Source organism: Acomys russatus, chromosome 11, assembly GCF_903995435.1.
Source record: "Acomys russatus chromosome 11, mAcoRus1.1, whole genome shotgun sequence".
Taxonomy (NCBI): domain Eukaryota; kingdom Metazoa; phylum Chordata; class Mammalia; order Rodentia; family Muridae; genus Acomys; species Acomys russatus.
Window position 1 is genome coordinate 43,146,467 of NC_067147.1, and position 12,872 is coordinate 43,159,338.

Here is a 12,872-nt window from a genome sequence, read left to right on the forward strand (position 1 = left end):
CAATGCAAAGACCCACCACCACACATTAGACAGAGATCGAGGAGTCCCATGGAAGTGATGGGTGAATGATTGGGGGAGCCAGAAGGGTCAAGGACTTCACAAGAAGACCTACAGAATCAACTAATTTGGGTCCATAGGGGCTCACAGAGACTGAACCACCAACCAAAGAGCTTGTATGGACTGTTCCCAGCCCCTCTGCAGGTATGTAACAGATGGGCAGCTTGGTCTTCATGTGGATCTCCAAACAACTGGAATAGGGCCCTCTCTGACTCTGATACCTTCCTTTGGATCCCATTGCCCTAACTGGTTTGCCTGGTCTGGCCTCAGTAGGAGAGGAGGTGCTTAGGCCTGATGTGACTTAATGTGCCAGGGTTAGTTGGTACCCATGGGGGAACTCCCCCTTCTCTGAGGAGAAGAAGAGAAGAGAAAGGGGGTAAGGATGAGTGAAGAGGAGTGGGGGAGCTGCAATTGGGATGTAACTGAATAAATAAATAAATAAAAATTAAAAAACAGTATCCCAGAACCTACGTAAAAATACTTTTAATCTATAGTTAGATAAACAAGGACTGGCAGATGAATCCTTGGAGCTCATTGCCCACTCAGCTTTGCCAAATTAGTGAGCTCTAGGATCATCAAGAGACCCTGTGGTAAAGAAAGGCACCTGACATTGACCTCTGGCCTCTATTTTCAGGTACTTATACACATGCACACACACGAGCACTTACACCACATATGCACTAAGAAAGAATTTCAGTAATAAAACTACTTAGACATACATCTAGAAAAAATAAAGCAAGCCATATATTCTGAACACTATACAACATTATGGGGGAAAATTACAGGGGAATTAAATAACTGAAAAAGTACCCAGGTCCATAGACCAGAGGGCTAGACTCCAGGAATTGATGCATAGACCCAATGCAAAGATCATTGATATATTGCATAACATCTTATAGAAACTGTTATCTGAAACTGAAACCCTTGGGGAAGTTGGGTTGCTCAGAACAACCAAAATCAAATGACGGGTGGATTGGGGCCTGGGGGGGGGGGTCTGCTCAAACTATTGCACTAACCAAGGACAATACAAGTAGTAAAAATCGAACCTCTACTCTGACCTACCCAATGGACAGGACATTCTCCACAGTTATGTGGAGAGCAGGGACTCACTCTGACATGAACTCTGGTGCTCCATATTTGACCACCTCCCCTTGGTGGGGAGGCCTGGTGGGCACTCAAAGAAAGAATAAGCAGACTACCAAGATGAGACTTGATAGCCTATGACCATATATTGGGGGTGGAAGGCCCCCTCGGTCATAGACCTAGGGGAGGGGAATAGGGTGAAAGTGGGAGGGAGGGAGGAACAGAAGGATGCAAGTTCCTGACTTCAGAATTTACTCAAAAGAAATAGCAGTGAAGAAGATAGATTCAGAGAGGGAAAAAACATCCAACTCACAAATCACTATAAAGAGACTTTGAGTATCCAGAGATAAATATTCAGACATTAAGTAAATTAATTTCTTTCCTGTCATTTTTTAAAATTAGCATGCAGAGAATGGGTTTCTTCATATCATTTTCAGGTCTACACCAACTTTTCAGATGTCTCTCACCAAACTCCCACTTCTCTCCCGCTGCCACCTCTTCCTGCTCCCAGTAGCCCATTGCTGCCTTCATGTCAGAGGGGGCCAATTGTTCTTTTCACTGTTCCCTTTATGTTAAGGTCTCTTTTCACCTTTTCTTGGCCTTCTTTCTAGTTTCATGATCTCTCTCTCTCTCTCTCTCTCTCTCTCTCTCTCTCTCTCTCTCTCTCTCTCTCTCTCTCTCTCTCTCTCTCTCTCTCTCACACACACACACACACACACACACACACACACATTTGCATTTGTTAACACTTACACATATAAAATAAATTAAAATACATATAATTACATAACTCTACTTTGTTCTCCTCCTTCCAGCTACTTCTACATTTCACTATTAACCACAAAATTGACAGTCAATTGTCTTGATTATTATTGTTATTTACATATAGCTGTATTTACATATCTATGTACTTACATATATATTCTATATTATATATGCATAAATATCCGAAAACAACCAGCTGTACTTATCATGTATAGCTTGTGTGTTCATGATTTCAGGGCTTGTTCTTGGTCATATTTTAAGAGTCAATTAAAATTTCATTGTGCACACATATCACATTTTCCTTACACAGTCATCAGTTGATGACACACAGGCTGTTCCCAGTTCTTAGCAATTGTCAACAATGCCAAAATAAATATAGATATAGCAAGGCTTAGAGTCCTTCAAAAATATCCTTAGGAATATTATAACTGGTTCATATGACCATTCTATTTCTAGCTTTGAAACCTTTAGTCTATATTCCTGGCTACACTGATTAGTACTTCTACATATACAATCTTTAAACTCAATGAAGCAATTGAAAAAAAAAAAAAGAAAAAAAGAAAAAGAAAAGAAAAGAAAAAGAAAAACCAATGAATGCAATTGAATGAAATATCTTATTTCAAAAATTGCAATAGGAACATAATTGATGTACTAATAATGTAGTTAAAATTCATCTCTGCTTAATGCAACCTTTCCTTTTCTAATGGAATGTTTACCAATTACGAAATTAATCATTCTAAGCTGAATAGCACCACAATAAGTGTGTAGAAGCAAATTTTAAGTTCAGGTATCCCATGTTTAACTCCCAACCCGCAAGGACCTCTTCTATAAAGTATTTGTGGGAAAAAAAAAAAAAAAAAAACACCTAGCATGTAGATTTCAGTGGCCACTACATTTCTAAGGCATCTCTGCCACTCTTTAATTAAAATACTTCCCTAGAACTTTCTAGGTACTCTTATGGACTAAGGAAACACAAATATGGTTCTTTCATTCTGAGTTTTGCCCTTGGGGTTATACCAAAAGGAAAACAGTGCCACCTAATGTCAGCCATCACAGTAATAGCTCTCAAAGTTTATGTAGTAGCAGAAGGAATTAGACTTTCCAGGAGGCTTGTTCCAACATTAATTTATGACCAATTAAACCACAGTTTGAGAATCATAGGAAAGAGAAATTCTGTATTTGAAGTTATATTTAAACAACAATTACAATGGCATTAGTGACATTGTCAGCAAGTCATTTGTTCAATGTTCCAAAAAGTGTAACTACTACACCAAATGTAAAGGTAAACATTGTGGGTGTGTCTCCCATCACTTGTCCTGAGCGTATGTGTTGGTTAAATGCTTAATATGTTGAACTCTCCTATATAATATAAACTATGACACAAAGTATTTAAATGCCAAATATACTTAATAATAGTAAAATAATAAAAAGAGGAAATAGGTTCTACTTGTTGTTTGCTTTGCTGGGATACGATTTTAGGTATCCTAGGCTGCCCTCTTGAGCTCGCTGAGTTTCAGAGGAAACCATGAACTCCTGGTCCTCATTCCTCCACATCCTACATGCTAGAATTTCAGACTATGACTTGTAATAGTTAAATCAATTCAGGCTGTGGTTTCCTGCATGTGATGTGACACTGAAAACACAGCTACATCCCCTGCCTCAGCTCTTCCTTTTTTAGGGCACAAAGAAGATTTATCAAGATCTCGGAGATTGGATGACCCTCAAAGCAGAGAAGGACAAATAAATGGCCTCAGTGGAAAATAATTACTGTTCATTTCAAGACCGTTTCTCCCTTCATGTATGTTTATGCACCACATACCTGTCCGGTACCCATGGAAGTCAGAAGGAAGGGGAAGAATTTTTGTAACTAGGATTACAGATGGTACTTAGCTACCATGTAGGTCTGGAAACTGAAAGGAGATCCTATTGAAGAGCAACCAGTGCTCTTATGACAGGACTGTCTCTCCTGACTCTAAGTCATTTTTTTTTCTTGACACAAAGCCTTCATAGAAAGTCTCAACTGCCCTCAAACTTAGCTCCCCTTCCTTCCACTTATGAAACACTGAGATTGCAGTCACACATCACCATTGCTTGGATGTATCAGTTGCCTTTTTTCATTTAAGAGGCAAAATCCATGTCAAAAGTAAAGGTTTGTTCTGACTAAGGGTTTGGGAATAGAGGAATGTCATGGTGGTTGGAACAATGGGGCAACTGGTCACACTGCAACCATATTAAGGAAGCATAGATAAAAGCTGGTGCTCAGTTCATTTTCTTTTTAATTTTTAAAATTAATTTACTTATTTTGCAACTTCTCCTTCCTCCTTCCCCCCTCCCAGTACCTCCCTCCCACCTTGCCTCCCCACAATCCTCCTATCCTCTCTTTCTCATCAGAAAAGGCTCAGAAAAGTGGGGACCTTCCATGGATCACATTTTCATTTTTATTCAGTCCAGAACAGAAGCCAATGAGGAAATGCTCCCCACATTCAGCATGAGTCTTCCTAGCCACTGGTTCTCATGTCATGGATGATTCCAAATCAAGTCAAGTTGATCTGGAGATTAACTAACACACTGGCCTAGTTCTGGACTATTTCTTTAGGAGCTTTTGTAGGTGTATTTTATAGTGTTTGGTGTAAAACTTTTGCAAGGTATACTCTCAATCTTAGAATAGAATTTTCTCTTTTCAACCCAGCAATCATACACAATTACACTTTATTTTAAAATTTTAGGCAGTCATCTAATTGCCTTGTGCTTATTCAAATGAAATGGTGGCCTTGAATTACCCAGTTCACCCTGTTTGGACACTCACAATGTATTGCATCTAATGCACTTAGACAAGCATATATTTATGACAGAAAAGATTGCTCAGTGGTTAATAGCATTTGCTGCTCCTCTAGTTGACCTGGATTCCACTCCCAGCACTGTCATGATGGCATACAACCACATATAACTGGTTCTAGATGTTTTGATGCCCTTTCCTGACCTCTGAAGGTACCAAGAATGCATACTGTGTACAAACATGCAGGTGGACAAAACGCCTATGCACAGTAAATAAATATTAAGAACACATATTTAATATATAAAAGCATGCACAATGCTTTATCTCTGATGTATTGTTTGAAGTATTTTATGTGTGTGCGCATAAGAGGGGGCAGCACCTGTACGTGTGCTACAACACACATGTAGATCAGAGGACAACACTTTGAAAGTCAGTTCTTTCTTCCTAGTTTTGTGTGCCTGTATGCAAGCAGCTTCACCTACTCAACCGTCTCCCTCTCACACACACACACCAAATCATATTTTATAATATATTTTTAGTAAATTATACATTAGGGGTAAATTCTCCTAATTCCATGAATGTCTTGGTGTTCTAATTTGCTCCATTTATAACACTGTCTTCACAAAGTTATTAAAGAATAGGAAAAAACTCAATATTTTATATTTCATTGAGCACAAACATTTTAATTGTATAAAATAAGAATTTTCAAAAAGATTCTCTACAGTACAAAGATCACTTTTTTAATGTTTCCCATCCATAAATACTTTAAGTGATACAAAATCATGAAGGATATCAACAGTAGCTATGTAAACTTTTCATCTGAAGGACAAGAGAAAGAACAGAATGTTTTCAGAAGGAAACCAAAAGAAAACAAGACAAGCTGACCACACTCATAGAAATCTTGAAAGAAGGACTACAGTAAATGACCAAGACAATGAGAAAGTGGGATAAAGATAGAGAACAGCTCAAACTGATCAAGGGGAGGAAACCGAGAATGAATGCTGGCTTTTGCCATTATCTAGGTAAATCTCTGTTTTGTTTTGTTTTGTTTTGTTTTTTTTTTTTTTGATCCCATAGGTGACTTTAATAATCTTGTTACAAAACTGGCCCAAATTCTATGGACCTTGTTGACATGTTGCATGTTGATGGTGCCCTCGGTTCTATTACACCAAAAAAGAAATCAGTTCTGACAAGAAAACTCCACTGTGTTTTGATGTCACCATTGGTAGGAAGGTCTTGAGCTGGGCCAGATATAACCCAGTGACTTTCTGCCAGCTGAGACCAAAGGAGAGAGAAGATTGAGCCTCATTGCTCTATCAAGTCCTTGGAGCTGAAGAAGCAACACAGGTAGCTGGTGCAATGAGACAAAACATGGAAGAAAGAATGCTAAAGTACAGAACGTGGGTGTTTGTGTAATAACTGGTGTCAGGCATCTCCTCTTTCTGCTTCTTCCTGTACACAAATCCATTAATGAATGTCTCTCAAAGGTACTCTAGGAATCATGATAACTCCACCTCCAGTGGTGGTTTGGGTTTCTCGGCATTTGGAATGTCTTCACAATTCTTAGCCTACCATCCATGCTTCATGTGCAGAATCATGAGTTGGTTCCCTTGCTCTCAAAACACACTTCAAATACCATAATCTTCCACAGTAAAAGCAAAATTCCGCTTAGCTGCATCCTCCTTGGTGCACAGAATATGGCTAGCAGAACCTGTGATCTTGAGTGGGGTGAAGGTTGCCAGAGTTCCCAAACTGGCCAGTGATCTTGTATTTGTCCATCTACTGACATTCGTCCATTCCTTGCAGATCTCCTCATGGAGACACTTGAGAGAGTTCAGGAGTAGATGGAAGGAGATGGTGAGGACAGAGTGGGACCAAGCAGTAAAAGAGAGAGCAAAGCTGATGGGCAGAGCAAAGGCAGGATTGTGGGCCAGACAAAGGACAGCTGGCCTAAGAGCCTAGTTCACCACCTGGGGCTTATAGTAATTTATATTTTCATTTAAGGAGTGCAGAACCTCCAAGTTCCGACCATTTCATAGTCTAATTAGAATATAGCTTTTGTTTATTAATTTAATATTATTATAATATGTCTTCCAGTCTACTACTTTAAAAAATCATGCTTTAGATTTTTTAATATTCACTTATGATTGAATATGACTTGAAAACTTTTGACAGGGTTTGGTTTTATGGTTTCATTTTAAAGGTAATTTAATCTTCTTTCATTTTTCTACCATAATGAAATAAATTTAAATTAGTGTATGAAAAACCTGAATGCCTGCTGCTACTCGATTAAAGGGTATGAACCATCCATTTTCTTAAGACCATCCTTCCCCATGGAACAGAGCCATATGTACTGATCAGAAACACTTCATGAATCGCTTGATGAATTTTCACAAGGTAAAATGTATTTCTAGCCAGGAGCTAGTTTGAAAGAGAATAGCATTAGCTATTCAGAACAGTCACTCATTCTGAACTCTCTGCTCAGACTTCCTGCATAGGCTGTTGCTAGTCTACTCACAAAATCACATCAACACACATGCATGCATGCACACACACACACACACACACACATACACACACATACACACACACATACACACACACACATGCACACACACATACACACATACACACACACACATACACACACATACACACACATGCACACACACATACACACACACACACACACACACACACACACACACACACACACATACACGGGGGAGCCATCCTTCTGATTTGCAGTACCATAGTTGGCCACTTAATACACAGAATATTACAGTCTGAATATTTACAGGTGTGCTTTCTTTTTTTTTTAATGCAGAAGATCCATCTATGTGGATTATGTAGCTATAGTATTTTATGGCCTTAGGTTTTTAATACCCACTATTTAAATATGTAATGTTTACTTATCTATTCCAAATTAATGGTAAGGAACTCCTTGACCAAATCCAGTTAAACCACCTGCTTTTTCAACCAAACTGTTGAAATACAGCTATGCAAAGTTAGTTACAGATTTTCTAGGTTTGGTTTTACATTACAAAATAAGAACTGATTATTTGTGGCAGAGACCACATGGCCTACAGAACCTAAATAGTAGCTGATTCTTGCTCTATTCTGCAAGATGGGCACTTGGTTGACTTCAGTCCCGACCTTTGCACAGCACTACATTAAACACTAGTATAACTATCTTTCAAGAATATATGAACATATTTATCCTGTCAAAGAGGAGAATCCTGGATCAGTATTTCTGGATATATATAATTTTAAAATGTGTGAACTTTATCAGTTTACATTTCCAACAACCAAGCTGGAGTGTACCATTGATCTCTCTGCATTGAGGCTGAGTTAGGCATGTTTTTTTTTTTTTTCATTAGAGATCTTCTGTCTGGGAGCTCCACAAAGAGACCAAGGGAACCAACAAATTTGTGTGGGTGAGGGAAGTGCTGCACCAACCAAGGACCATGAATTGTGAAGACTTAGACCCTCTGCTCAGACGTAGTAGCTAGGCAGCACAGTTTCCTTGTAGGTCCCATAATACTTCTGACATGGGCTCTAGTACCCACTCATTTATCACTACTTCCCCCCTGGGCAGCCTTCCCAAGTGACAGAGGAAGAGGATGGAGGCAGCCCAGATGAGACTGATAGGCTGAAGTCAAATGATAGGGGAGGAGTTCTCCTCCTTTTTGAGGACTAAGGGAGGGGGGATGAGGGAGGGAGAGGGACTGGGAGGTGACAAAAAGAAAAAGGAAATGGGTATATGATAGTGTTACATTGTAATCTTAGTTTTATATATCTTCAATACATAATAAAAAGGATGTTAGCCACTCAATTACCCCTCTTTACAAAGGAACTGTCTGGGCATCCAGTTTCCTAGAGGGTGATCTTACTTTCTCTATATAACACAAAGTACATATAGCTCCGTTGTAGATATGTTTATTATACCATATTGTCCCCTTGACTCTAATTTTCTTTTTTATTCCATGAACTGTCTCTTAAAATTATAAATTATTAATTTTAATATTTCTTCTAAGTGGTCTGTTTGTTATCTATGCAATTAGATATTAAATGTTACTGCAAGGAGGAAGCATCACCATTTTATTTAGCATAAAAATCAAATTCATCCAATATTATTAAATGAAAATGAAATTCTCTGATTTTTTTTCTTTCCTCTGATACACTGTGGTGTTATGTTACCACATTCAGGTTAATGTTTTCATTGTACGCATTCATCTTCCTTATATTTGTGAACTAATTTGCAGTTTCTTTTGTATCTATCTATTTATGGGAAGATGGATGGATGGGTGGGTGGATCTCTATCTCTCTATCTCTATCATCTATCTATCTATCTATCTATCTATCTATCATCTATCTATCTATCTATCTATCTATCTATCATCTTTCTATTTATCCATCCAGCTATCTATCTATTATCTATCTATCTATCTATCTTTCTATCTATCTATCATCTTTCTATTTATCCATCCAGCTATCTATCTATCTATCTATCTATCTATCTATCTATCATCTATAGTCCTGGGGTTGGACCCTGGTTCTGTAACAGTCCAGTGCTCTATTACTGAGCTACACCCTCCCTTGGGGTTCTTAATAAGAATCAGAAACATTAGCTTGTTAAGTTTTAGTACCCACACACAAGTAGCCTTCCACAATTCCACAGATGGTTTTAGATGTTTTATAAACCAATACTTTATTTATCATGTGTGCGAGTGTTTTGTTTACATGTATATCTGTGTACCACATATAGGCCGGTACCCAGGGAGATCACATAAAGACAGCAGAAGCCTTGAGTGTGAAGTTACAGGGGGTTGTGGGCCATCATACGAGTCGTGGTATTTGAACCCATGTCCTCTGGGAGTGCAGCAAACTCTCTTAACTGCTGAGCCATCTTTCCAGCCCCATTTTAAAGGTTTTTTTTTTTAACAGAGATATTAATTATTCCTAAATATTTCCTATGCTGCCTTTCATTGTCTTACCTCTATGACTCTAGGCAAGGTCATATGACCAATCTTTCTGACCAGGCTTCAGACTCTGGTGTAATTTCTCAGCTAAAACAACTGGAGACAAAAGATAAAAGTATTGAAAGTATTCCCTTCACTTCTGTTCTGACTGCAGAGTGGAATGACCAACAGGCATTTACAAACCTTTGACCCTAAGTCACCGTAAGTTATTACCCAAAGAGTCACCAAAGCCAACAGATACTGAATACACAAGAAAATGTCCACTGAGATTTTTGAGAGCTATCCCGCTCCTATACCATTACCCTATGTTTCTCAGACTAATTCAATTATTCCTGGTAGTGATTTATTTCCAAGAGAAAAGTGTCACTATCTATTGAAGTCTAATTACATGCTAGCCAGAGAAGTAGATGCCTTATTTATGACAACAGCCATCTCCCTTCGATAGATTATGCTGTCACTTGTGCAAGAAGCCAATGCTGGGGGATAATATATGCACACAGAGCAAATGTACTCAGCCAGTCAGATTTTTTTCTACAAAGTACAGCAGGATTCATTTCACATAAATACACAGGCTTTTAGCACTGTATGGACATCTCTGTCTCAGGATCCTTACAGCATCTTGACTGACCATAAATTATGTAAAATCTTAGGTGGTGTTATTTCTTCCAGGGTGTTTTCTTTTCCTTCTCCTGAGTCAAGAAAGCACTGACCAGCTCAGCAATAGAGTTCTGCACAGATGGTTTCCCTCCAATGTTTGGAAGTGTACAGTAATCCTCTTGGTTTTTACTAGTCACTATCATACCTTCTGCCATACCGAGCAGGAGAGCCTATAAATATACACATTTTATTTTCCCTAGGATATCTTTACTTGTTGCATTCCAGGAGCAGTATTGGATACTTTGTTGAAATTTTATCCATGTATTTTTTTCTTTTTTATTATATGAAATAGGGCACTAGCTGGCTACTTGGGTGACTCACACTATAAATTTAAAAAATACATATGCACACCACTCTTTCTGCCTACTTTGGGGAAAGGAGTGGCCATTGAACGTCAGTGAATATATTGTTAATATTAACATGCTATGATATCGATCAGCCAAAATCCATTAAACTAATTTTGAGAAACAAAGCATCTACCTTTATAAATATTTATTTATTCATATGTTTGTTTGTTTGTTTGTTTAGGCTTTCTGAGACAGAGTTTCTCAGGCCTGTAGGCCTGGCTGTCATGGCACTTCCTTTGTAGACCAGTCTTACCTTAAACTTAGAGATCCACATCCCTCTCTTTCAAAAGTGCTTGGATTAAAAGCATCATATCTCAGCTCATTTTAATTAATGTCAAGGATCAACATGCTTTCCAAAACTATGCCTCTTACTGGATCAATTATTTTCTTGGGGAAAGTACTTGTATGAGTGATTAAACTTATATCATAATATACAGAGGGTATAAAAATTGGTACATGTCCACTCACATAGAAAACTCTCTAGTGAGAATTAAATAATCATGATTATGTGGTTTCATATAAAACTCAGTTCTTAAAAGAAAGAATTTTTAAAAAAGAAAAACACAATTTTAAGGATAAGCTTGGATCAACTGATAACTGAGGAAGGATAACCTCGCAGTTACTATAGAAACCCACATAGGGAGACATGTCTCTCTCTCTTATGCTTTCACCCTATTGCTTTCAAATCCTTAGAACATTTGGGCACAGAGCTTTAAATTAGTTTCCAGCCATCATGGTTACATAGTCTGAGGATAAGTGATGAGATCACAGGGTGGGTTTGACCACTGATCCATGCCTCACATGGAGACCCCACAGCAAGTTTAGACAGCTGCTAAGGAGAGAACAGATTTCTGAGATGTGAGATATAAATTCAAAAAGAAAAAAACTGAAGAAAACCAAACATACACTATACCTGTGGTACTAGCAAAGCAAGCTGTGCCACTCACCTCCTGTAAACCAACCTACGATAACTCCTAAAGGATGAAAACATCATTAAAAAGAATAGCTTAGAGAATAAGCCCTTCAGCCGCTTAAGACAAATCAGTAAAAGCACACGCACACACACACACACACACACACACACACACACACACACACACACACACACACACACACACACACAAAACTTAGAAAAGTTAATGGCAGCAAGAGAGAGAGAGAGAGAGAGAGCAGAGAGAGAGTGTGTTCCACTCTTAGGGGCATTTCCAGTTCTTGAAGCAGATCTCCAGGTCTCCCTGAGTTTATTTCCCAGCACCCATAGGACAACACCTAATGCCAGTAACTCTAGTTCCAGAGGATCCTGTGCCATATCCTCACCTCCATGAGCTCATGCATGCATGCATCACACATGTGTATACTCAGACCAACATGTGTACACACAAAATAAGTGTTTTAAAAATGAGATTTCTTTAGACAATATTGTATGTAACAGAAACTTATTATGTACATATAGCTAGTTTATATGTATGTTTTGTATTTACTATCAGAAAACGTTCCTCCAAGGTTCATGTATGTTGTTCTATTGAGCTTGTCCTAGGAATAAAGATGTACAATATGTTCATACATTAGTTACTTGAGTATTGTTCCTATTGATTCTGATATCTCCTGTGTATTTCCAGGTACACATAAGACAGGTCTTTTGACTTTTTTTTTTTTTTTTATAGTGTCCCTGTGCTGCAATAACATGTATCTGGGATTTTCTTTCTTTCTTTCTTTCTTTCTTTCTTTCTTTCTTTCTTTCTTTCTTTTTTTCTTTCTTTCTTTCTTTTTTTTCTTTCTTTGTTTGTTTTTTGACACAGGGTTTCTCTGTGTAGCCCTGGCTGTCCTAGTCACACTTTGTAGACCAGGCTGGCCTCGAACTCACAGCAATCTGCCTGCCTCTGCCTCCTGAGTGCTGGAATTAAAGGTGTGCGCCACCACACCCAGGCTCTTGACTAAATTTTGAAGTTTGTGTAATGTAGAAGAACATGATAGCACACAGAATTCCTTGTTCCCTTGATGTTTACAGAAACCACAAAGAAAGAAATGTCTATAAATATAGTTAATACTACTCACTTTTCTTAAAGGAGTAAAGAAACCAAACTACAGAAGTGAAGGAGCTAGGTGGAATGGACTGTACACCTTTGTAATATTTACCAATAATTATGCACACGATGAGATAGATCCAAGTGTGTCCATCACTATATTTAAATTATGAACCATTTA

At 38.2% G+C, this 12,872-nt stretch overlaps 1 pseudogene; it reads right to left on the minus strand.

Moving 5' to 3' along the window:
* Positions 1-5,997: 5,997 nt before the first annotated feature.
* LOC127195046 (transmembrane emp24 domain-containing protein 10-like) lies at positions 5,998-10,475 on the minus strand (annotated as a pseudogene).
* Between the last annotated feature and the right edge of the window lie 2,397 nt (positions 10,476-12,872).